Consider the following 22,531-nt stretch of genomic DNA (forward strand, 5'->3'; position numbering starts at 1 on the left):
AAATCTTTCCTCATGGTAAGAGCTATTATTACCTCACATGCTGTGTAAAACCCTTCTCTGCCCTCCTTGCATGTGGTGCCGAGGCGCTCCCGTGTTCCCATGTGTCCCTGTATGTATCCATGTGTAGGCACACATAAGCTGGCCATGAGCTTGTTCTCTTCTGAGAAATTAAATACTTACTTCTGTAATCCTGCCAGGCCTAGATAAAGCCTGATGCTTCCCCTGAACTCCTTAAACCAATTGCTGTGCTCAGATGCGTTTGTGCCCCGTGCTGTCCAGGTTAGGGTCACATTTCAGCCAGAGTGAATAGTTCCTGCAGCACCTAAGAGCAGCAGGATGGTCTGGAGGAGAAGCCTGATCTTAGAAATGTATCCCTGGGATCACCAGAGCCTCAGGCATCTCTAGCTACATCTGCATCTTGTAATTATTCTACAGACTACAAGGAAAAGCGAAGTGTTGCTTTAATTTACACATTTTCTGGCCTCTCTGCATTTGTTTCTTAGTCAGAGACTAATGGTTAGACCACTGCACTGGAACCCAGGAGACCTCATTTATTTCAGGCTACACTACCAGCCTGCTGGGGAGCTCTGACTGAGCCTTTCCCTTCCCTCTGCTGTTTCTTCCCCTCCACAAAGAGGAGGTAGCAATGGTGAACTTGTTTGTAAAGTTTCTGATAAAATAGCACCAAGTGAGATAAAATATTAATAACATAGTCCAGCAAAAAAAAAAAAAAAAAAAAAAAGAAAATTATTTTAGGCACCAAATTATTAGAGGGGCCAGTTAGTTACCACATTGTTTACATGCTAGTAGTAGGGGAGAAATTTCTTTTTGTTTTATTGCTTCTTTTTAATCACACTGCTAAATGCTTTCAATGTCCAGAGACCCAAAACTCAGCACCAGGGCTAAGGTGACTGATAGCAGAGCCTGGAGGAGGGGGAGAGAGAGCAAGGGTGGGGGCTGAAGAGGAGGGGAAGGTGTTAGAGGGGGAATATTGGATGGGAAAATAGAGCAGAGTGGGCAGATTGGAGAGCGACAGATTGTGAAAGCGGGGGAGAGAGAGAGGGGAGAAGAGATCCTATTAGAAATACCATGTGTGTGCCTGCATCGAGGGCTGTGCATGCGGGGAGGAAGGGACGCGGCGGCTCCTGGAATATTATTCAAGCAATCACATGAATCCTGTACCAGATAACTCCTCTGGTTGGTTAGCACTGCGAGGGCTGCAAACGTGTTCTGCTTTAATCCCAGACACAGCACGTTCTTAATCTCAAACACATCAGGCTTTTCCTGGAGGGTTCTGGGGTGATGCTTTTTTCAGGAGTGGGGAGATGCAGGAGTTCAGGGTCTCTGCAGCCTCAGGGTGCTCCTGCTCTTGGGGTTTGTTCACCATCAGCTCTCCAGGACTGAGGAGTTTGTTCTGCCCGGGAAAATGGCTACTGCCTTGACACAACGTGTTGGGGGCGAGCTCGGTGGGGAATAGCCTCCTGGAAAATATGGCATTTTGAAAGAGGATTAGAAAGCCCCCAAGCCTTCCTCCTAAATTGTTGAAAAACCAACCTTAAAGGGTCTGAGTTAAACAGGCGAAACATGAGAAATGTTGAAATCGGACTCAAAACCCCGTACTGACACCATCAGCCTTAATTTACCCCAGAGTACAGAAATAAAAATTCATAGAGACATGATGAAAGGCTGAGAGTATCAGACAAGAATCCAGAGACTTAACCCTGAATTTACTGCTCCCGCAATGGGTTTGTGCTCAGAATATTTTCCATTGTGCAGATGTAGATTTCTGGGTTTGTATTTGTGTGGTGAGGTTTTTTTTTTAGAGTTTACTGAATTTGCAATGTGTCTTAGAAGCAGAATAGATACAGTTTACTGTCATTTCTCAGTGTGTGGATATTCACATACATGTCTTTGAGCATTTTTACATTGGTATCATTCACAGTATAAGAACAATAATTACATTGCTCTTGCTCCTGTGTAGATTTTGAGTTAAAATGCTTTTCACAGCTTGGGGATGTACATTTTACCCAGTATAACATTATTTAAAAAAAAAAAAATCATCCTCCAAGTAGAAAAAGAGAATTTGATTCACATGGAAGGGGGACAAAATGAATTGGCAAATTGTGGGCAGGTGCTGGGCCAGCTTCCTCCACATGAATTTGTTAATGCGTCTTAATCCTGACCTGTAACACCCTGCCTGGCTAATGCTGTGGCCTCTCATGACCAGGAATTGCAGACTGCTGAGTTGTGTGGCACTGGGCTGGGATTTTGTCTTTTTCTTTCATTTTTCCCCTGTTTGTAGGTTGCTGACTACATTTCATTTGTGACCTAGATAGGATTTGAATCCAATTCTCTAAATTTTTTGTGAGAATGGAATTACTCCACTTCTCTTTGTGTGCATGTACATCTATGCTAGCACATTGCCCCCTGTGAAGAAATTTCCACTGCACAGAGATGAAAAAGTGTTATTTTGAAACAGAGCCCCCAATCTATATTTCTTTAAATTGAACGTGACAGCTTAACACGCTCCCGTTCCTTTTCTTTTGCTGCTCTCTTAATTTGTAAATGGGTAATTATTTGTTGGGGGTTTTTCTTCAGATTTGGGTGGCTGCAACGTGGAGCTGAGTGTTGCTATGCAGATTCCTGATTTTGATGGCAGGAACATAAAGCTCTGCAAAGAAGGGCGTCATCTCGGCAATCCGGGGACGCGCGCTCCGACTCGTGCCTGTGATTTCATCCTTGCAGCAGCCTTTCCCCACCTCGATGACTCCCTGAGCCCAAACAGGGGCCGAATTTTAGGCTGCAAATGAGAAGATTAGAAGTTGGGATAATGGTGTTAACAGGGGGATGGTGGACGCGCTGCGAGTTTGCTGGGAAACGCCACGTCGCGCTCCCAAAATACAACTTGTGTAGGGAAGCATTGTCACTCCCGGTTTTCTGTGTTTTGGTGGAAAAGCAACTGTTTGTTTTTATAACTGCATAGCTATAAAACATGTAAATATATGCATAATCCAGTAAAATAATAGAGAAACCAGTACATCCATGGAGTTTATAGAATGGAAACTGAGCATTTTTTCGTTTGCACTTGAAAATAATGCAAACTTCCCCTACACAGTTATATTCTGTCTAATTTGTCCTCTTTCGCTATTTTTCTCTTTTTTTGTTTGCAAGTTGCTAGATTGAACAAACGATATTGAAGTCAGTGTTGTCCCTACCCCGCTGTACACTCTGCCTTTTCCTGCATGTTTTTCCTTCAGTTGCTGACAAAGGCAGGAGCTCAAATGCTGGGTGATTATGGTCAGGTTTTCCAATCTTTCCATCGGATGTATTACTTCAAACTATTAATAACTCCATTCCAGAAGAGTCATAACAGTCATGTAAATGCATCTTTCTCTGTATATATAATACAGGAACCTGAGAGAGTTTTCAGAACAAGCCAAATAATATGGTGAAAATTAGTGTATTTTCCCAGGTTAGGTTGTAAGGGCTGAATTCACAAATGTAGACTTTTTTTCTTTTGGACCAACAATTTTTCATTTATTTTTAATTTAATCACGTTTTAGTTTTCAGGCACATTCTGAAAAATGATCTTTATAAAATATGCAGTCCTCTTCACGGTCTTATTACATCACTACTGCACTGGGAGAGACATCTCTTTAAATTGAAAACCGTCTTTAATGAATTGTTGTTTTATTTTAGGATCCCTTTAGGTTTCCTAGAACATTCAGTCTGAGTTGTCTGTCTGAAGGAATTCTGACCCAACAAATCAAAAAAAATAATCTGCAGCCCTTGACCTGGCTCACAACAACCCCCTGTGCTATAAAACAAAGGGCTGTGGTGATGGGGGGAAATCCCACTGTGAAGTAGAAAATCAGCATTATTGCTTAGCTGTGGATTAGGAATTAAATCACACGTGAGATTTAAAAATTTGATGGAAAACTGTGACCTTCTGCCTTACCTGCAACTGTAGTGGAAGACAGTGACCCTAGAAGAACGTGATCTATTGGTGAGATAAAGTGATCTGTAAAATAAGAGGAGGATGGGTGATTGTCAGTAAAAAGCATGAAGACAAGGGAAAAAAAAAATCTAAACCTTAATTGTCGGTGAAGGAAATATAGAGGAGGAAAGAGGGAGATGAAGGGGAGAACGAGAGCATCCCCAGTGGCAAAATGGTTAAAAGAGATGACTAAAATCCAGGAAAAAATCAAGCAGTCAAGTAGTTAATTGACTTTGCTTTAATCAGCCCAATGAATATTCATTAGTGTGCTGGTCCTAATCATGGGGGCCATGTTGTCCGCATTTAGCAAGCGCACGCTCAGCATCATGCATGCCTCAACAGCTTCCCTTCCTCTCCGCACTGACATTAAATTTAGAGGCTTTGCGCCTTCCCAGCTCGAAGGGAGCGGGATTGGCCCAGCTGCTCGCTCCGAGATGCCATAGCAACCCCTGGCTCGTTGCCTTGGAAACATTTTTTTTAAATTTTTTTTTTTTTTTTTTTTTGTGAGGGCCTGAGCCAGTAATCCATAGGCTTAACGTAGAAAATATGTCTTTGTGGGGCATGTGTGTATAGATATAGAGATGTAAGGCAGAGATTGAATGGGCGGAAGGCGAGTGTGTCTTCCATTGTGCGGCTTTCACGACGGGAATGGGGTGAGGGATCTCCTCCTCCGCAGCCCAAGCTCTGCTGTGGGTTACGAGCTTTACATTTTTTATTTCATTTTATTTAAATTAAAAATGCATCACCTCTCTCGGTTCATTTCCAGACCCGTTCACATGGAGGAGGAATATTCCTCTCTGCCGTAACGCTCCCCTCCCCACCCCAGGAAGAAGCAGCGAGTGTTTTAAGGGCTATAGGACCCTATTATCCACATCGAGTTGAAGTTCCTCCTCCTGAAGGAGGTGGATCTGGAAATGAGCTGCCCCATAAATCAATGGAGAAGTGCAGGCATGGAGCTGGAGTCACGGAGTGGTGAGTGCGGCTGCTGCTCCTCACGTTCCGGCTGCTTCTCCCTTCATGCGAGCAGGGGGAGGCTCCTGCCAGAGATTGGTTCAGCCAACGCAACTCCAATCCCACTCCAGCCTCTTAATATTCCAGATGTTGCTGGGGAAAAAATGATGATGTCCTGATCCTGGTGTTTTAGGAGTAGTTTGTGTTTCTGCCTCCCTGAAAGCAAAATATGAAAAGTCCCCAGCTGTGTCAGACCCAGCATTCCGGGCTTTAAAAATAGAATTTAAAAGGAAAAAACAAACAAACAAACAACAAACTACCCTAATATATTCAGAATGCCTGCAAGGAATTTTGGAGCTGGGAAATCCAAATGGTTAATGTTGTCTGGTAAATAAAGCTCATCCCTTAAAGCAAATAAAAAAAAAAAAGTCCTGACCCAGTGAGGCATCATCTCCAATGGAACAAAACAGCTGCAGGGAAAATGCGCAAAAACAACCCGTCCTCTTTGGACTCGGGCTGTGAGCATGCGAGGTGCCTTGTAAAACACTCAGGGTAAAGATGAAAGCTGCACAGGAATCCAGAAATAGTCCTGCAGAAGATTAAGCAAAAGGTGCTTTCAAAAAAGCATTAGTAATTTCCTAATATTCTCTTCTATCGTGCTTTTTTTTTTTTTTTTTTTAATAGCTCTTAAGATAGAGCAGAAATGGCTACAAGTGAAAAGCTAATTCAGAAGCTGCGAGAGGAATTGGGTTTGGTCTCTACGAGAGGTTTTTTTTAATGTTTCTATTATCGTTATCTTAAATTATTCAAAAGTGTCATTTTGAGCTCACGGTGCAGGCACTTGGTTTAATGAAAGCAGATGAAGAAGGATCCTCCTTATTGAAAAAAAAACCAGGGGGATCATTGTCCCATGTCCTGCCACCTGTGATGGGAAAGGTCCTGCTGGTTCAGCACTGTGTGCTGGGGGGAGCATAAATGGAAAAGAGGGCTCATTTTTTTCACCCATCAGGAAAATGTTCTGTAATGATGCTAAAAATGTGGGGATATTCAGGGCTGGTTCTCAGAGCAGCATAGAAAGGGGAAAACTTTATTTTCCCCTGATTCCCATGCCCTGAATGGCACCAAAACCCCATTAGAGATCTCTGGATGGTGTAGGGCTCGGGATGGTGGATTGTGTGTTGGCCAGTGGTCCAGGCACCAGTTATGGCCAGTGTGGGTGGGAAAATGTTTCTCAACATCTGTATCTGCACATAAGCAGATAAGGTTAATCAGCCTCCAGTTCCACGTCAAAGAGAACTACTGTGGTTTGCAACATTTTTAAGTGTGAAAGGAAAAAAATCTGCCACCCACGACCAAATGTCAAGATTGAAGGCTGGTGGTTTGATCTCCAAGGTCTTCAGCAGCTTCCATCTGGCCCTGCAGCCCTGCTGCCACCCTGAGCACAGCTCAGTGGGGGTCATTTCCAGCAGGAAAAGACGGATATTTTGGGAGGAAGAGAGGTTTAGGATGCCTTTTAGTGGGTTTTACTTTTGTTTCTTTGTGGCTTGGTTTTTGTTGGTTTGTGTTTGGTTTGGCTAGGTTTTTGGGTTTTTTTAATAAAATTTAAATTCACCAGTAACTATAGTTGCAAGAATGGAGAGGAGAGAGAATTGTGAAATGCATGAATCAAGAAAGAGCTGATTTAAAGCAGCCTATCAGAGCTCCTGGGAAAGATCATTTTATCCCAGGAAGCATCGAGGCAGAAGGACTCATAGGATCCAAGAGTGGCAGAGCACTGATGTGAGACAAAGAGCTCCTGGGGAGGGAGTGAGGAAGAAAAGTAGGTTAAAAAAATATTTACAGTGAATTTCCAGGGGAAATATTAATCTTGGTAGATCCATTTCTCTACAAAAATTGTGTTGGGAAATTTCTCAAATGTGTTTAAGAAGTCCAGACCAAAGTACACTAGAGAAAATCCTTTATGTAGCCTTACTGAGTAGCATTTATTTAAAAAAATCATAATGGGAATGATTTTATTTTGGTGTTCTGAATTTGTCGATTCAAATCTCTGAATCGAGTCTCTCTACTTCCTTGTGGTTAATTCTGAGAGCTGTTGGTGGTCCATTGAAACGACAGGATCAATTAATTTTGTGTGGGGAATATACAATCAAACACTGAGCATGATGACACTGTCCCTTAGGCCGGTAGTGCCGTAGGCTTGGCATCTCCTTATGGGGCTTTTCTGAGGTTTGAATCTGGTTTGTGCTGGTACAAATGCCTATGGAGGAAGGACAGGACTGTTCCTCTAGGAAATCAACATGGAGGAGAAATAAAAAAGGCAATGACCCCTGCTCACAAAGGCAAAGCAGCACGTGTTGCTCGCAGAACCCGCTCTGCACTCAGAAATGGTTGAGTAGTTTGCCATGGTGCTGGTGGAAATGCACGAAAGTGCCCTGGTTTGTATGAGGCATCATCCTGCAGTTGTGCTGATGGTACCTGGAAATTCATCCTTTATTAAGGTGTTGTTTTGATTGCCCTGTTTGGGAGCAGAAAAATATACTGAGTTTGGTGATAAACTACCCTGGTGAAAATGATGAGATGTCTCAGAGCAGTTTTGGGCCAGCCTCGGTTTCAAGTGTGGCAAAAGGCAAGAAAGCAAAGAGCTGGAAGGAAAAGAACATTTCTCCAAGTGAATAAAGATCAAAGAGCTGATGTTGTCTGACAAAAATGAGGATATACCTATGGAGAATATTTTTTTGCAAAGTTTAATCTGAACAGCTATAATACTATGCAAAGATAAAACTAAAGCATATACAGCTTTTTTTAAATGGTGTGCTGATATAATTTCTTCTTTTGATTTCTTCTATTTTCTTTTTTTTCTTAGTACAAAGTATCCAGTGCTCTTGAGGTACAAGAAACCCCCAAGCCTAACCCACCAAAAAGCAAGGTAAGCTCCGATTAATTTTTCTTTTTCCTTCATTCTTAAGTTATCAGTAACTTGGATTTTTTAAATGGATTCTTATTTTGGAGTACAACAGCATTGTATCTACTGGACCCAGCCTCAGTGTGTGCACAGAAAGGTGCTTTTTGTGTTAGTGCTGCCATCCCAGAACAAGGTTCCTCCCCAGGTGTGCCTGAGGAAGGTGTGCGCACCACGGAGAGAGCACATTTGAGACTGCTGCTCCCTCCTCTCAAAGGCTGCTTAGAAAAGCACCAAGCAGCACTGCTGGTACCATTCCACGCCTGGTGCCTTCACTAAAGCTGGAGGCAGAGCAGGCAGGGAGCTGGAGGTCAAGGGCAAGCTCAGCTCAATGCATCACACAGCCTCCCTTCAAATCTTACCTGCCCAACCTGCGAAGCTTTTGCAGAGAGGCAGAGCACAAACCAATCCCCCTCTGCTATTAAAGATGGAAAAATCCCTTCTTTTATGCAATTGTGTCTCTTCTCATCTCTATTTTTGTCATTGGCTGACAGGGTGGGAAGGGAGAAGGAAAGGATGGGGAGGGAGGCACCAGAGAGAGGAAAATTACCACCAGATCAGGCAATGGAAGTGAGAAGGGAGAGAGAAGGAGAAAACAGAGGCTAATTCCTGAAGCTGCCCCCTGCAAACAGAGTTCAGGCTCCTTTACATGTGCTTGAGCCAGGACCACAAAGCCGTACCTTAAGTAGGTTTCTCTTCCAAGGAGGACCCATCCCCTGCCTCAAATCAGCAATATCAAGCAATGTGCTTCTGAAAATACTGCCCTAGTTATGGCTGGAGCAAGGCTGCTGCTCTGCTCTGGGTTTTATCTTAAATTCCTGGGGTATCAGTCAGACAGGCAGTTGCTTCCATACTTCTCAAGAAATTCAGATACCAATTGCAAACAGAGCTCAGGGAATAAGGAAGGGGATGCTCTGTCCAGATCAGCCACAGCATGCTCCAAGTAGAAGGGCAAACCCAAAGCTGTCACCTTCTGCTTGCAAACCATGGCAGTGGTGCAGACATTTGTGTTGGGGCAACCCCTGCTGAAATGGGAGGAGGCGCAGTGCTTGTCTCAGGTTTGTTGATTTAGGAAGTTGTCTAAAGGTTGAGATTTCAGAGAAATTTGGGGTTTGGCTTTTTCAGGACTTGCTTTTCCTCTGAGAACCTAACCACTGTTCAGCTAACTGCAAAGTCTTGAAGCAGGAAGAATGCATTATGTTAAATTGTTCTGCAGAACAATGATTTTTGGAAAACAAAATGACAGTAACCAGAAAGAAATCCCCAACAAACAAAATAATATTTATTTCTGCCATGGCAGCTCTGTGAACTGAAAATGGGATGTTTTGTTTTGCTGGGCTTGTGTGCAGAAAGTGATTGTATCCAGTTGCAGACAAAAATTACATCTGGGCCTTGGAAGAGGGAAAAGGAGGGTGGGAAGATCTATGTCTGCAGAATCACTGATGCAGGAAGATGCAAGTGCTGTGTTGTGTCTAGTTGCATCATGTGTGAATCCATCAGCGACTTAAAGAAACAGCAAACTTGGTGCAACGTCTTTCTGTGGTTTTTCCATCTGCTCCCTGATCTGCTGGTGATGAATGTTAAGCTTTGCCATCTCCTAACCTCGAGATGTCCTCTGTGGGAGCTCTGGGTGACTTTTCTCAGCTGAAAAAGATACCCAGGAATGTCTGCGAACTTTTGTGAAAAAAACCTTTGTCAAATTGTTACTGTGATGCTGCAGTGCTGTTGTATCCATGTAATGGTTGTTGAAGACTTCATGAGTACAGTGCCTGTTAAAATTTTGCTGTCTTCTGTCTTAAAACACCAATAAGATGATAATTATGGGTGGAAAAAACAGCTACTTCAGCTTCTAGTTTTGGGTGCAGGTGTGGGACTTGAGTCCATAACGTGCTGATTGTGAGGTCAAAGCTGTTCTGTGAAACTGCAGGTTGAGTTTAGTCTTGGGGAGAATTCTCCTCCCAAACCCTTGTGCACAACTTAGCATTTTACTCTAAACCAAATCTTTCTCTCACGTTGTTCATTGAATCTCAGGAGAGCTGTCTGCCTCCACAAGGAATCTGTCAGCCCACCAGCAACAAGCTCATATCCATGTCTTGACCTGCTCAAGGACTGACCGTTTTCATTTTTAGCCCTTTTTTTTTTTTGGGAAAACAGTTCTGTGCCATATGAAGCAGTGTGTAGGTGTCTCTGTCTATCAGTTTCCATAATATTTTTTTAAGCCTGTCAGCTAATCTCTCCCAGTTTTGACAGAGGTAGAAATCTCAATGATATTTAATTCCTAGTAGTTTTCCAGCATGGGCAGTGGGGGAGAGAGCTAACCCCATTGCTGCTCCCCCTGAAAGGGAGCGAAATGCAGTTTATACCTCTATTAGACATCAGAGACTCCATCTCAGCAGAAGGTATTTTGAAAAATCATGTAGAAATACCACTGTTCATTTATTTGCCATTTGCTCACTCAGCCATTGAAGGGTTTGTTTTTTCAAATGAGCAATGACCAGCACAGAATGGTTCTGGGGAGCTCTGTCTCTGTTGTGCTGGGCTGGCGGTTGGCAAGAAGGTGGTAGGAGCTGGGTTGGACCTGGGAGCTTCTCTTCCTGCCTGTCCCAGTACATCCTCATTTGTAATGATTACGAAAGACTTGTAATTGACATCTGAAATACAGCCTGAATTACTGTGGGTGGTTTCAGTATTAGCGGGGTTGGTACCACGTGGGTTTTGGACATTCTGCAGGAACACCCATGATTTAACTGACCCATAATGAGAGCAAGGGTAGTGCTAGACACAGCAGAACCCCCAAAATGTTTTCAAATGACAAATGGGGCTGTGCTGCCTTTGCTCTGCAGCAATTGTGGGAATTGTACATTAATGTGAGACAATGACACCACCCTGATGTTGGCCAAGCTTTGTGCTGCTGAGCTTTACACCAACGCCTGCGTGGAGAATGACTTGGGTCAGACAAGAAAAAAGCTGAAAAGCTGTTGGCTGCTACCCCAGAGATCCTCTAGCGGTTCCACATCCCCTCATTGTGCCGTCATTTGTGCACACGAGTTTATTACCAGAGAAGGGCTGTTGTGTTAGCAAAGACCGTCCTCAATGGTGGCAATTTGGTTTTGTCATGGTAATACAGCGCCGATGCACTGCAGACACAAAAGTGAGTTCTGCATGGCTTGGCAAAGAGATTTTCACATAGCTGCTGGGTGAGTCCATTGGTTTCTCAGTGTTCCTGAACAGGAGTGGGTCAATGGCAATTTTTAGGAAGGCAGATGCCCCTTGCTGAGCTTGTCTGACTATAAAGTGCTGCACAAGACGTGCGATGTACATAGCATCCTCAGCCCTCTGTGTAACTCGCAGACTGTTAAAAGTGCACAGCAGGAATGAGAACTCTTTTAATCCACTGAATTTGCTGTTTAGCATGACCTGAATAATCTGGTGGGGCTAACGTGATCTTCAGCACTAGCACTCAACTGCCTGTTATCCCCTTTGAAGCTGCAGGATATCAAAAATATCTGACTGGTTTGGACTTGGATAGTGCCTGTGTGTAATTTGTTTTTCAGTGATATTGTTCCAGGCTCTGCTGTTCTCAATGCTAGTGAGGCTGTTCTTCTGTGAACTTTTCAGATAGGATCTCTCGATCATGCTACTTGTTCTGTTGACCACAGCTGCCTGTTCATCATCACTTCCTTTATGTTTCTCTTTGGTGGGAAATGAAAAGTAGAGGAGGGCAGAGCCAGCGCAGGGAAGCTAAAAATGTGTCAGTAACTGCCTAGCAGGAGGCAGACTCCTTCCTCCAGATTGCCGGATACATGAAGGTACAGCCTTGATTGGTGCAAATTGCCATAGATGAGAAACTATTCGTATTCATTCAAATTTATAGCAGTGCTGTGGATGTTTAAATTCCTCCTCCTGTTTAGCAGTGCCCTGATGAGCCACAGCACTGAACCGGTGGGATGATGGATACGAAGAATTGAACCAAAATGTGGCTGGTGATCTCAGTGGTCGGTGTGTGGTTACATCTTTCCACAGAACATGTGTTCTTACTCAAAGAAATAATCATGTGGGGAATGGAGGCGTATTTTTGGGAAGATTCTCCTCTTACTCCAGAGCTCTCTGGTTCTGTCTGACTTGTAATCTGACAGCCCTTTCTGTCACTGATGTTAAGAGCTTCTCTGGGGTTATGAGAAAAGACAAACTTCCAAACCCAGCATCCTTAAGAGGGCATCCAAATGCTGCACTGTACAAAGGAATTGAAATTAGCTCTAAATGCAGTTGGCTTTACCTGCTTTATGAAAAAGAGAAATATATTTTAAAAGGATATGTTTCATGTAATCATGCTGGGTTTATCAAGTGCAGAAAGATGTCTCCTAACAATACCCAGGAAGATTACAATTGTCAATCAGAGCAGAGGTCCTGTTCGTGCCTCTTTGCCTCACTCCCCTGCTGCTCTGATTTTTCTGGGCATAGCAGCACTGAACAAGGTGAAGAGTGTAAAGAAAGCTATTTAACCATCAAAAGACAGTGCCAGCCAAGCACAGAGCTGAATTTCACCTCCTCAGTGCCAATAATGAAGTTTTTACAGGGAGAAATGCGCACAACAGCAAGAGTGGAAGCCATCCTGTGTGGTCCTGTAAATGGTACACTCTCTCCTTCTGGGCCTCCACAATAGCACAAGGGCTGCTGCAAAGTGGGCAAAGCCCTTCTTGAAGGGCTCGTGGAGCTTTTCAGCTCATTGCAGGATCCTCAGAAACCCTCAGCATCCTCCTCCTCTTGGCACGGCAGGGTCGATAAAATCAGATCAAGGCTTAGTATTTCTAAACAAAAGGGAGTGGTTAAATGGGCTTTTAAACACTGGAACCTGTCCAGCTCATTGGGAGGCAGAGCCCGGAGAGGCGGGGGTGAGGAGAAAGCTCAAGGTGCCAAACTCAGGGTAGAGTGGCACTTGTGAGCAAAGTTGTTGGAAAGTCATTTTGTTGCTTGTGTTGTGCAGTGTGTGTGTGTGTGCAGAACAGATTGGCAGACGCCTGTGCCCACGAAGGCGGGCTGGGGGCTGGGGGGAGGCTGCTTTGGAAAGGTGCCAGTTGTTCCATGGGCTTTCTGCCATCAGGAATTTTCTTTTCCCCCCTTCCCTTCCTCCCCATCCCAGCCCCCAAACGCACACGAACAGGCTGGCAGGAAGAGCATGCTGAAAAGGATCTGACAGTTTGAACAACACTCGATGACTTAGTTTGTTTTCCCTGACTTTGCGCCAGCAAGCAGGTCTCTGGATGAAAGACTTTATTAGGCTTTTAGAGCCACTGTGACACAGGTCTTTCTTTGACCTAAGGTACTTGAGAAGAAATGAAAACAACGTGTAACTTTCATGGAGTTGAAAGACTGCCCAAATGGAAGAATACGGTTTACAAGGGATCCAGAGTATCACAAAACGTTTCCCAGGGTGAAGCGCGGCAGAGCGGGGGGAGAGCCCATCCTGGGAAGAGGGAGAAGGCGTTCAGTGGCTGCTCTTGATGAGGAGGAAAGCTGATCTGGCTAATTAGGAGATGATGAGATGATCGCATCCAGCGGAAGGTGCCATAACCAGTCATCAGCATTGGGGGTGTCCAGTGGAGGGAGGTGATGGGAATTAGCACTTATTGCCAGGAGCCTGCCACCGCGCGGCATCCCAGCGCTGCCTGGGTGCTGGCACGGGGCTGTGTGCTCAGTGCTGCAGCTCCTGCTCCGCCCGCTCTGCTCAGACCTGGCAGAGCCACGGAAGAAAATACATGGAAGAAAAGCCATGCTCTGTCAGCAGTGGTAGCATCTACAAGGAAAATGTAGGACAGCTGGATCCTCCTCCTCCCGCAGCGATGCCGGAAAGTCTTAAAAGGGCCGAAGCTGGCTCCAAACACTACCTAAATTATCCCCTCTTCAGTCCTCAGGGATAGAGGGAAAATTTCTCATTAACTTTCTGTATGCCTACTTTACTCCTCAAGGAGCTTGGCTGAGGAGTTTAAACAAGAAAACCAAGAATTAGGCTTTGCTTATAAAAAAAATAAAAATAAACAAGCCACTCAGTGAGGAAAGAGGAAACATCAAAGAAATGAGGGGTACCACAGAAGGAACAGTGCAGTCGATGCTAGGAGTAAGTAACTTTGTGAAAGAGACCCCCCACTTGGAAAAGTAATTTTAAAAAGGGTGATTCATCCTTTTTTTCTTTCTAAAGTCTCATAGAAGGAAAAAGATGGCAGGCTGGGTTTGTAGAACTGAAATAGTTTCTGAAAACTGAAGAACAGATGACTGAGAAACAAGTAATACTGTTGCTGGCTTATCAGTCTTGGAAGAGAATCACAGAAACTGAAACTGCATCTTTTTGCGCCTCAGTAGGCTGGGGAAGGAGTTTTCATGGTTACAAGCCATGACTGAGAAGTTTTTCTGGAGCTCGCTACAGGCCTGATCCTTCCTTAGACTGAAAATAAAATGCTGCAGTCAGCGAAGACTGTGATTCCAGCAGCTCTGGGATGGGCCAGAGTTGCTACCCGAGGAAATCATCTAGGAAAATTCTGGAGAACAGCCAATTTTTTCTAGCACCACCAATAACAACTTCTGCTCTCTTAAAACCTTGCTCCGTTGATAGGGCAAAGGGATGAGGACTTTGAGGCCCCATTCCGCTGTTGTGGAATCACAGAATCACAGAAAGGGTTGGGTTGGAAGGAATCTTACAGCTCATCTCATTCCACACCCTGCTGTGGGCAGGGACACCTTCCACTAGACCAGGTTGCTCCGAGCCCTGTCCAACCTCACCTAGAACATTTCCAGGGATGGGGTATCCACAGCTTCTGTGTCACTAAGATGTGACAACAGCCATGTTTGCACAGAGTCACCACCACCCAGAGTCACTTTAGTGCAGCTTTGCTCTCTCCAGCAGAATTGCTCTCCAGTTTGCTCATAGGCAGGATTTTTGGCAGGCTGACATGGAGCCATGGCTCTGGAAGTGCTCGGTGATAGCTCCTTGTCTGCAGTAGAGGCCTGCATGGTGCCCCCAGGGAGCTTGGGTTTGAATCACGTCTCCACAGAGCCCAAAATTCGTCACCTGAGGAGACGGGCCTGGTGGCTCTGTGGGGTCTGTGCCCCATGTGGAAGCAACGTCTCTGCAACGGTTTGATGTTCACAGTGAACTTGTGAGCAGGAGGCCTGGAGGAAGCTGACTCCAGCACAGAATTTGCTCTTGTCCCTTTTGTTCCAGGCCCTGGTGTCACCTCTCTGTGTGTGCAGGAGCACAGGGACATGTCTGTGTTTCTTGTTTCCTTTCTATAGGACTGAATGTTCTGAGCGATCATGTTATTGTATGTGTCTGATGAGCCATATGGAAGCTGTGAGGCTTCAGGAGTGTTTTGGGAATATAATGCCAGGAACTGATAATCTCAGCAGCTCTTCCTTCATATTATCACATTGCTTTTGCTGCCATACCCACTTAGAGCTATTTACGCCCGTTCCCGGAGAAGCTGGTATTTCCCTGCCACATTTTTTGCTCTCCATGGGATAGAAGGGCTTTGGGAAGTGCCATTTGAGGCTCATTGCTACTCAGAAATGCTTTACAGAGCCCGTTCTGTTGTCAGACTGCCTGCAAAGAGTTTACAGCATGAAATAGCTCAGCCTCTCTGATCGGAGGGATTCTGGTTTTGCAGTGCTATTAGGCAGACAAAAGGTGAATTAGCCCCACTCTGTGAAACAGCCCTGACACAGGGAGGTGCTGCTCTGTCACCACCATTATTTCACAAACTGGTTTTCTACGGTCTTTGATTCCTACAAGGCAACTTGCAGAACACACAAAAGATCAGATTGTATCTCCTAGCACTGGCCGCCGTTTCCTTCCTGTGGGACATCGGCGGCTGCTGCTTTCTCTATTTCCACACCTTTGCATCTCCCAGCCTCCCTCCAGAAAACCCACTGACAGTTGTTTAACAGTTTCAGTAGCGAGTCAGGCAGTGGGCATTTTTCCATACTGTGTGTTTTTCTTCTCCTGTGTTCGAAGAGTCTGTTCTTCCCCTGCACCTGTGGAGCTTGTTAATCTCTGCAGAAGATTCAGTTCTTTGACTGCAATCCAAGCCTGCACCATCTGAGACAGACTGCATCCTTCTGCCCTTTGAATGGTCCTGATTTTTCTGTGGTCTGGCTCAGCCCTGCAGAGGGAAGGACATCTGACAAAACTGGGGATGGATCATCTGAAAGGGGTGGACAATTTGAAAAATTATAATACTCTTTGCTGTGCACGCAGTGCCCAAGACATGATTCTTGACCCTGGGGGGGAGCTGGGGCTCCGTGGGTTTCCTTTCCAGCACGTGAGCTGTTAACACGGCTGTATTGGACAGCCTCAAAGAACAAGTAATTATGACCCCTTCCATTTTACAGATAAAAGTACCACAGGGACAATACTGTCTCCTCCAAGGGTCCTTATCAGCATGGAGACTTCCAGCCCCGCTGTGTGGACAGGACATCTCAGTGTTTCTGCTCTTTCCAAGCAATGGGTTGCTCAGCATCTGCTGCAGCCTCAGTTCAGGATAATTTTCACATTGACTTGTTTTTCATGCCAAGGGCAGGAAGTGTGAGACCCCTGCTAAAAGTTTGCCTCTCCTTGAATGAGTGAATGCAACTTAACTAACTGGAAATGCTTTAATTACCATCCAGTTCTTGCAGGAGTGTCTAACCTGGTTTAAGAGCTCTTTGAATCCTTTAGCCCCTTGAGTTTTCTTAACCCCTGTGATATATTTCGTGATCCCTGCAGCCTCTGTGTGCTGCACTGGGGATAAATGCCAGGCAGTTTTAGCATTATGTGTGTTACAAACCCAGCTCATCCCTCTACGGGCTGTTCATTTCCATATGAAACATTTCTTTAAATAGCAACAATCTCAGGGGCTGATTTTATTGTCCTTGCTGTGGCTCAGATCACTCATAGTGCCCTTTTGAACATCCTGACTTATTGTTTATTTCTGCTGATTTTCATGGCCCCATAATGACTGCTCACCCATCCATTTTTCATACAAGGAGTCTCACCCTCCAGTCTGGCCCCAGACCTCTGCCACATTCCTGCCACTCACATGAGTCTCTGAGCAAGGATCTTGCTCTGGCAAGAAAATCCTGATCTTTATGATCTGTCTCAGTTTCTCCAAAGGAATAAAGGGATGCTTGCCTCACTTTGCCCCAGAGAGAAAGAGAAGGGAAACTCCATCCCAGTGCATGAGGTGATGGGAGCCCCATGGGATGCCCATGGACACCTTGGGAGAACTGCTTGAGTGCCTCTGATGCAGCCTTGGAGTACTCAAAACCAAAAAGGAGGACCAAGTGCATCAGTGGGGGGAATAAAAATAATTTGAAAAACAGCACATAGCATTTCCAGAGCAGGAAAGACAAGTCAGTGAAGTGGATATTTTATCTGAGTGCTCCTTAGTGTTTCTAAGAGGATTGGTTTAAGGAGAAAGGTTGGTAAACAAACAGGTTTGCTTTTTCAGTTAGTTCCTCTGAAAGTGCATCTTTTTTGATAATGAAACCTCTTTTTGCATGTCCCCCTGTTTCAATTTCCCATCAAATTAGAATTTCCTTTATAGGAAATAAATGTGCCTGATTATTTCTAAATAGCTTTTCTGTTAGTCCTGGCAAAGTTGTCCGTATACACACATCTATGTTTTTTCTAGGTGGTTCTTCTCTTCCCCAAATACGTGTGCTGATCTTCTGTGTTCTTGTAATGTCTTCCAGGAGATTTCCATTCCCCACATCAAGTCTTCCTAAATTGTCTCTTTAATCCCCAGGTTTTTAGTGCTTGGCAATGCTACTTGTTCTGAAGTGCCGTGATGGGAAGGTGGAGGGTTTTTTTCCCCCTCATTAGCTGCTTTTAACATTCACCTCCTTTGTTTGTGTATCTTCTTTAGATTCCCTTGCCTTTGTGGGCAGGGCTTTGCTCTTCTGAGGTGTTAATAAGCCTCTGGCAGAGACGACATCTGTGGCAGAGGACATTAAGTTCTGAAAAACATACTTCTTGTGTTATGAGGCCCGTTACCTCATCTGAGCAGCAACTACAGCTTTTAAAGAGCAAGGACAAAGGAAACATTGGCTCAGGGCTGCTTCATGGTTGGGTGTTTTTTTATATATCAAAACTTGAGCTCAAAGTGTTTGTATGGGAGAGGGGGGAAGAGACTGCCGAGGGGAGGAACATTAGAGGAAAACTTGTGAAGGGGAAAGGAAAAAGAGAAGAGGCTATTTAAAAATACTGTGCATCGCTTAAACCAACACCTAGCGAAGGATAAAGGCTTTGCAGCGTGTATACGTGATCCATCCATCTGTTCATCCCTTTTATCCAATCCTATAGTCATGGGTATCATAAGAAGGAATAAGAGCGGTTAAAGCTTCCCCATCACAGGCATGTCAGATGTTCCACACCGAACAAGATCAAACCAGGGATTTGCAGCCTGTGGGATGCAAAAAGATGTCATAGAGGGATAAGTGCTCTTCCCTTCCTATATTGGCAAATGGGAGGGGATCGTTCTGAGCAGGATGGAGAGCAGAGCGCAGGCATCACCCTCACAAAGGGGTGTTAACAGCTGGGTTACCACCTCCCTACTACCAGGTGTAACTCTCTAAAAAGTTGCAATCTGAATGCATCAAGATTGGTGCTTCTGCTTCCTCCTTAACCTTATGTCCTGATATGATTTATCAGCTAAATGTTTTGAGGCAAAAAGAGGATGGTGCTAGTTCAGACTTCCAGTGTTTGTACTCTGAAATAATTTTGAATTAGAATCAAAGAAAACAGTTTTATCTCCTTCTTGCATTCTACCCTCCTTTAAATATCCTGTGATTTACCTGGAAACATTATTTTTGCCCTGTTTTGCTCATTTTCCCATTGTTCCCCAGGATGTTGTAATGCAAACACCTCAGTGTGCTTTCTGGTCTGTGAAAGGCATTCTGACACGACATTCTGGCTGACACGTTCCAGTCTTGTTTTTAAATGAAGGTACCAATTACTTAGTGCTAGCTGAGCACCTTGTTGGCTATCAGGTGGTTTTGCTGTAACATTTTCATAGTTGTTGGTATCTTGAAAGCTGAATAAAGCAAAAAGGTTCACTGCACAAGGTGCAGTTGTAAATATTTCCATCTCTGGTTGTCAGTGCATGGAAGAGGAGTCCTTGCCACAAACTGAGGGGCTGAATGACGGTGGTTTTGTCACTGTACCTGAACTGTTTCATGCCTGTGCCTTTACAGAGCTCTCAGCATCAGTAGGAGGGGGGGTTGGATGGTGCTGCTCATCAAACTTCCTGCATGCCCTGACCCACAGTGTGGGACCCACCTGGCAGCCCCCACCTCATGTCCTTAAGCAGCAAATCCCTTTGCCTGGGGCCTGCTGCTGTCTCCCCAAGGACACCCTTCCTGAAGTATCTGTTCTCCACTCCTGAAAGGCATCCAAACCCCCGTGTGAAAGCTGAAATGAAAAACTGGCTGGCACATGTTTCCACGGTGGAAGGAGGTGACTTCTGTGCCTGCAGATTGACGGTATCGCTGCTGCTGGCATGACAAGTCTCTGCGTGCTGTAACCCTGGCACCAATCAGTGCCACGGATGTGAGCTAGCCTCCTCTTTCATTACTCTCAGTAGCTCCTTCCCTGCTTAGGAAAAAGAGCTATTTATGGACCTGGACAAGGTGACCTCCATATGGCAGATTCTGCCACTCACCGTGGGGACTCGAGCTAGGCACATGCTCCTCGGGCAAGGCAGAGAGACACTCAAGCAGTGGGCACGCACAAATGTGTGCTGCTTTCAAAGCAGCAGAAAATTTGTTGTTTTTTAGTTTGTTTTTTTAAAGAAAAAAGGTCTCAGAAAGCAAAGACTTCTGTTTTCCTCTGAGCATTTAAGAAAAGCAATGCATTTCCGCAGATTGCATGTTTGGAATATTACGAACTTTATCTGGAATACTCTGAAAAAAAATAATCTAAGTTCTTATCTGTATATTCCCCCCAGACAGAGAGAACTGAATTCCTGTGCACAGAGAGCCGTCTCTCTCCCTGTAGCATCAATCCCCACTTTATTCCTACCCTGGGGGACTGCACAAAAGCAGTTTTCATTGGGCAAATCTGTGCCAGTGTATGCAAGGTGACCCAAATTTTTAAAGAAAAGGAGAGGCTGAGGGGAAGGGTGAAGGAGGAAGCCGAGTAGGAGGGAGGATGCAGAATCCCGTGGATGCAGAGAGGGGCTGAGCTGGGCTCTCACAGGTCGCATGAGGATGTGCTTCTGCCTTCGATCTGTTTAATTTGATCAGGCGTCAGAGGTGTTACACGGTGACCAAAGTAAGGGGAGAGGAGCTCTGTTCCCTGCAGCCTCAGACAAGCACAAGTGCAGATTACCACTGTCCTTTGCGTGCTGTGTCCTAGAAAGGGCAGGCGAGCCCAAGTGCCGCCATCCCCGTGCCAAATCTGCTGTTTACCTGCGTGCTGCTGGAACAAACAGATTTACTCAGGTTCAGCCACCAGCCAGTGTTTTTTGTTTTTTCCCACGTGCGTCTAAATAGCTGTCAGTATTGCAGTAACAGAATTGCCATTTTAGTGAAGAATCACTCTTAATTATGCTGCAGCCTGGATTCCCTCGCAGCTCCACGGCCCTAATTTCCAGCTGAGGGACCCAGGCTTCCCCTCAGCTGCAGTATTTTCTGTGAAGCCCTCTGGGTGTAGTAGTGGGCTTTCAACAGAGGCATAATGTGCTGAAAGCTCCTAGTTGCACAAAATGGCTTTAAAACATATATATATGCAAGATGTAAGGCGAGGAAGAGCATAATCTGTCCTGTGTACCGTTGCCTCCCATTGGATTTCCTCGAGGCGATGCAATTCTCCGTATGCAGCTTCCAAAGCAGGATGTGCTGTTTGGGTGGTTGCAGGACATATGCAGCACACAGAAAGGCAAAAAAATCTTGCCTTGCTATTTGTGGCAATTTATATTTGGAGCTGCTTGAATAATTCATGGCAGATCTTAACCATTTCCTTTTATGTGATGCTTATTCAAAGGTAATTTTTCTCATTATCTGACTATTTTTGCTTATACATGTTTGATACATGGTAATAGAGATAAACCAGCCAGAATCGCCTCCTTTTTATGCTGAACAAGGAACTTTATTGCAATGAGCAAAACAGTAGCAGCTCAACAGTTCCTGGTTTATTTGTAACATCATCCCTCTCCCTTTCTGCTCAGCTCCTCACTGGAATGCTCATCAAAAGCAGGTATCCTGCTCATAAATCCCTTCTCCAGGCAGCGAGGGAAGCAAACACAATGGATGTGGATTTGCAGCCAGCAGCAGTCCATGGGTGTGGATGTGCAGAGTTCCATGAGAGGCACTCATTAGAAGTATTTCAGAGTTTGTTCTCAAGGATATGTTAAAATCCATCTTTCTGTTGATGCATGACTTAATATTCTCAGCGTGTTTACAAGTTCCAAGTATCTGATTTGAAATGTGAGGGGGTAACTTAGGTTGGCATTTCAGCTCTCTTTGTGCAGATGCATGTGCAAATCCACATTTCACTAACCACAGCCATCGCTCTGCTCTCTTCCCAGTCATGTTCCTGCTAGTCAGGTCTCATTTCCAGGAATGCCCACCCTGTGCTCGGTTCAGTCAAACAGCAAATGAGGCAGAGTCCTTACCTGGGGGGCTGCAATCACTGTGAAATTCCAGCCTCCAAATGCAGATTCTCAATGCTTCATTAGAACAGCCACATTTGGAAACTGTCCTCCAGGGAGGGACACGATCTGATGTCTATTGAAAGGAGGAAAACAAAACCTCCCCTTGACATCAGTTTTTTTAGGCTTTGGAGCAGACCTTTAATGTTTTTCTCTTCAGCATGTTTTTCTGTTCTTCTTTGGAATTACCTTTTGCTCATCCCTTCCCTTTCAAAATCCCTGTTGTCAGGTAGGAATGTGATTCTGCTTTCCAGACTGGGCAGATTCAATCCGTAATGGGAATTTCTCACAGAGCACAAATATATCTGGGGGATGTTAACTGTCCTGCATGACCTGCTGGCTGTCACTTAATTACGTAATTTATTTTAGAGTGGTTTGGCTTGGTTTTTTATATCAGGATTTTTATCTAAAAGCACCTCTCCTAAGCTCTAGATGCTTGCTAACCCTGCCCGGCAGTCTGCCAGTTCCAACCAGCCAAAAATATATCACCTTCCTTGGCTTCTGGGCATTTTTGTATCTTTAAAAGTTAATCCAGCTCTAAGCTGGATTAATAATGGAACATCCCTTTAACTAAGGGCACATAAGGTCAAGGCAGAGCTGTGTGGATATTCCAGGCTGCTAACCACAGAAGTAATTTTTTTTTGCCCTATATAGGACCCAGAATGATTTATTTCAGCAGTATTTTTGCTGCTGGACTGAAAGAGGAGCAGAGGAGTGGGAACAGGGTGAGACTGAGGGAAGAACAGGCAGCCTGAGAGGTCAGTGGTGGTGTGGGGTGTTGGACGGGCAGGTTCCTAAAGGCGAGAAGACAGGCCAGAAAAGCATCAGCGTTCGGTGGGGGGGATTCTGAGGGCGAGATGAGCTCGTTGCATAGATTAAAGCGAGGCAGGCTGCCACGAGGATGCTTTTTGGAGCAACAGCGAGCACACTCAAGCTGTGTTCGCG

At 44.9% G+C, this 22,531-nt stretch overlaps 2 long non-coding RNA genes across 3 annotated transcripts in view; one reads left to right on the forward strand and one right to left on the reverse strand.

The window, feature by feature from the left end:
- Window positions 1-22,531, forward strand: part of LOC109144315 — a 140,878-nt gene that overhangs the window by 41,206 nt on the left and 77,141 nt on the right. For both annotated transcript variants that reach the window (XR_005603496.1, XR_005603495.1), the window contains exon 2: window positions 7,812-7,874. This is a non-coding gene — a long non-coding RNA (uncharacterized LOC109144315). The remainder of the gene's footprint in view (window positions 1-7,811; window positions 7,875-22,531) is intronic.
- LOC109144314 lies at window positions 754-21,864 on the reverse strand. The gene is made up of 3 exons (XR_002045001.3): window positions 21,551-21,864; window positions 3,959-4,021; window positions 754-2,800 (listed from the first exon to the last, which is right to left on the reverse strand). It is a non-coding gene; the product is annotated as an uncharacterized LOC109144314 (long non-coding RNA).

The sequence above is a fragment of the Corvus cornix genome, chromosome 20, assembly GCF_000738735.6.
Source record: "Corvus cornix cornix isolate S_Up_H32 chromosome 20, ASM73873v5, whole genome shotgun sequence".
NCBI classification, from domain to species: domain Eukaryota; kingdom Metazoa; phylum Chordata; class Aves; order Passeriformes; family Corvidae; genus Corvus; species Corvus cornix.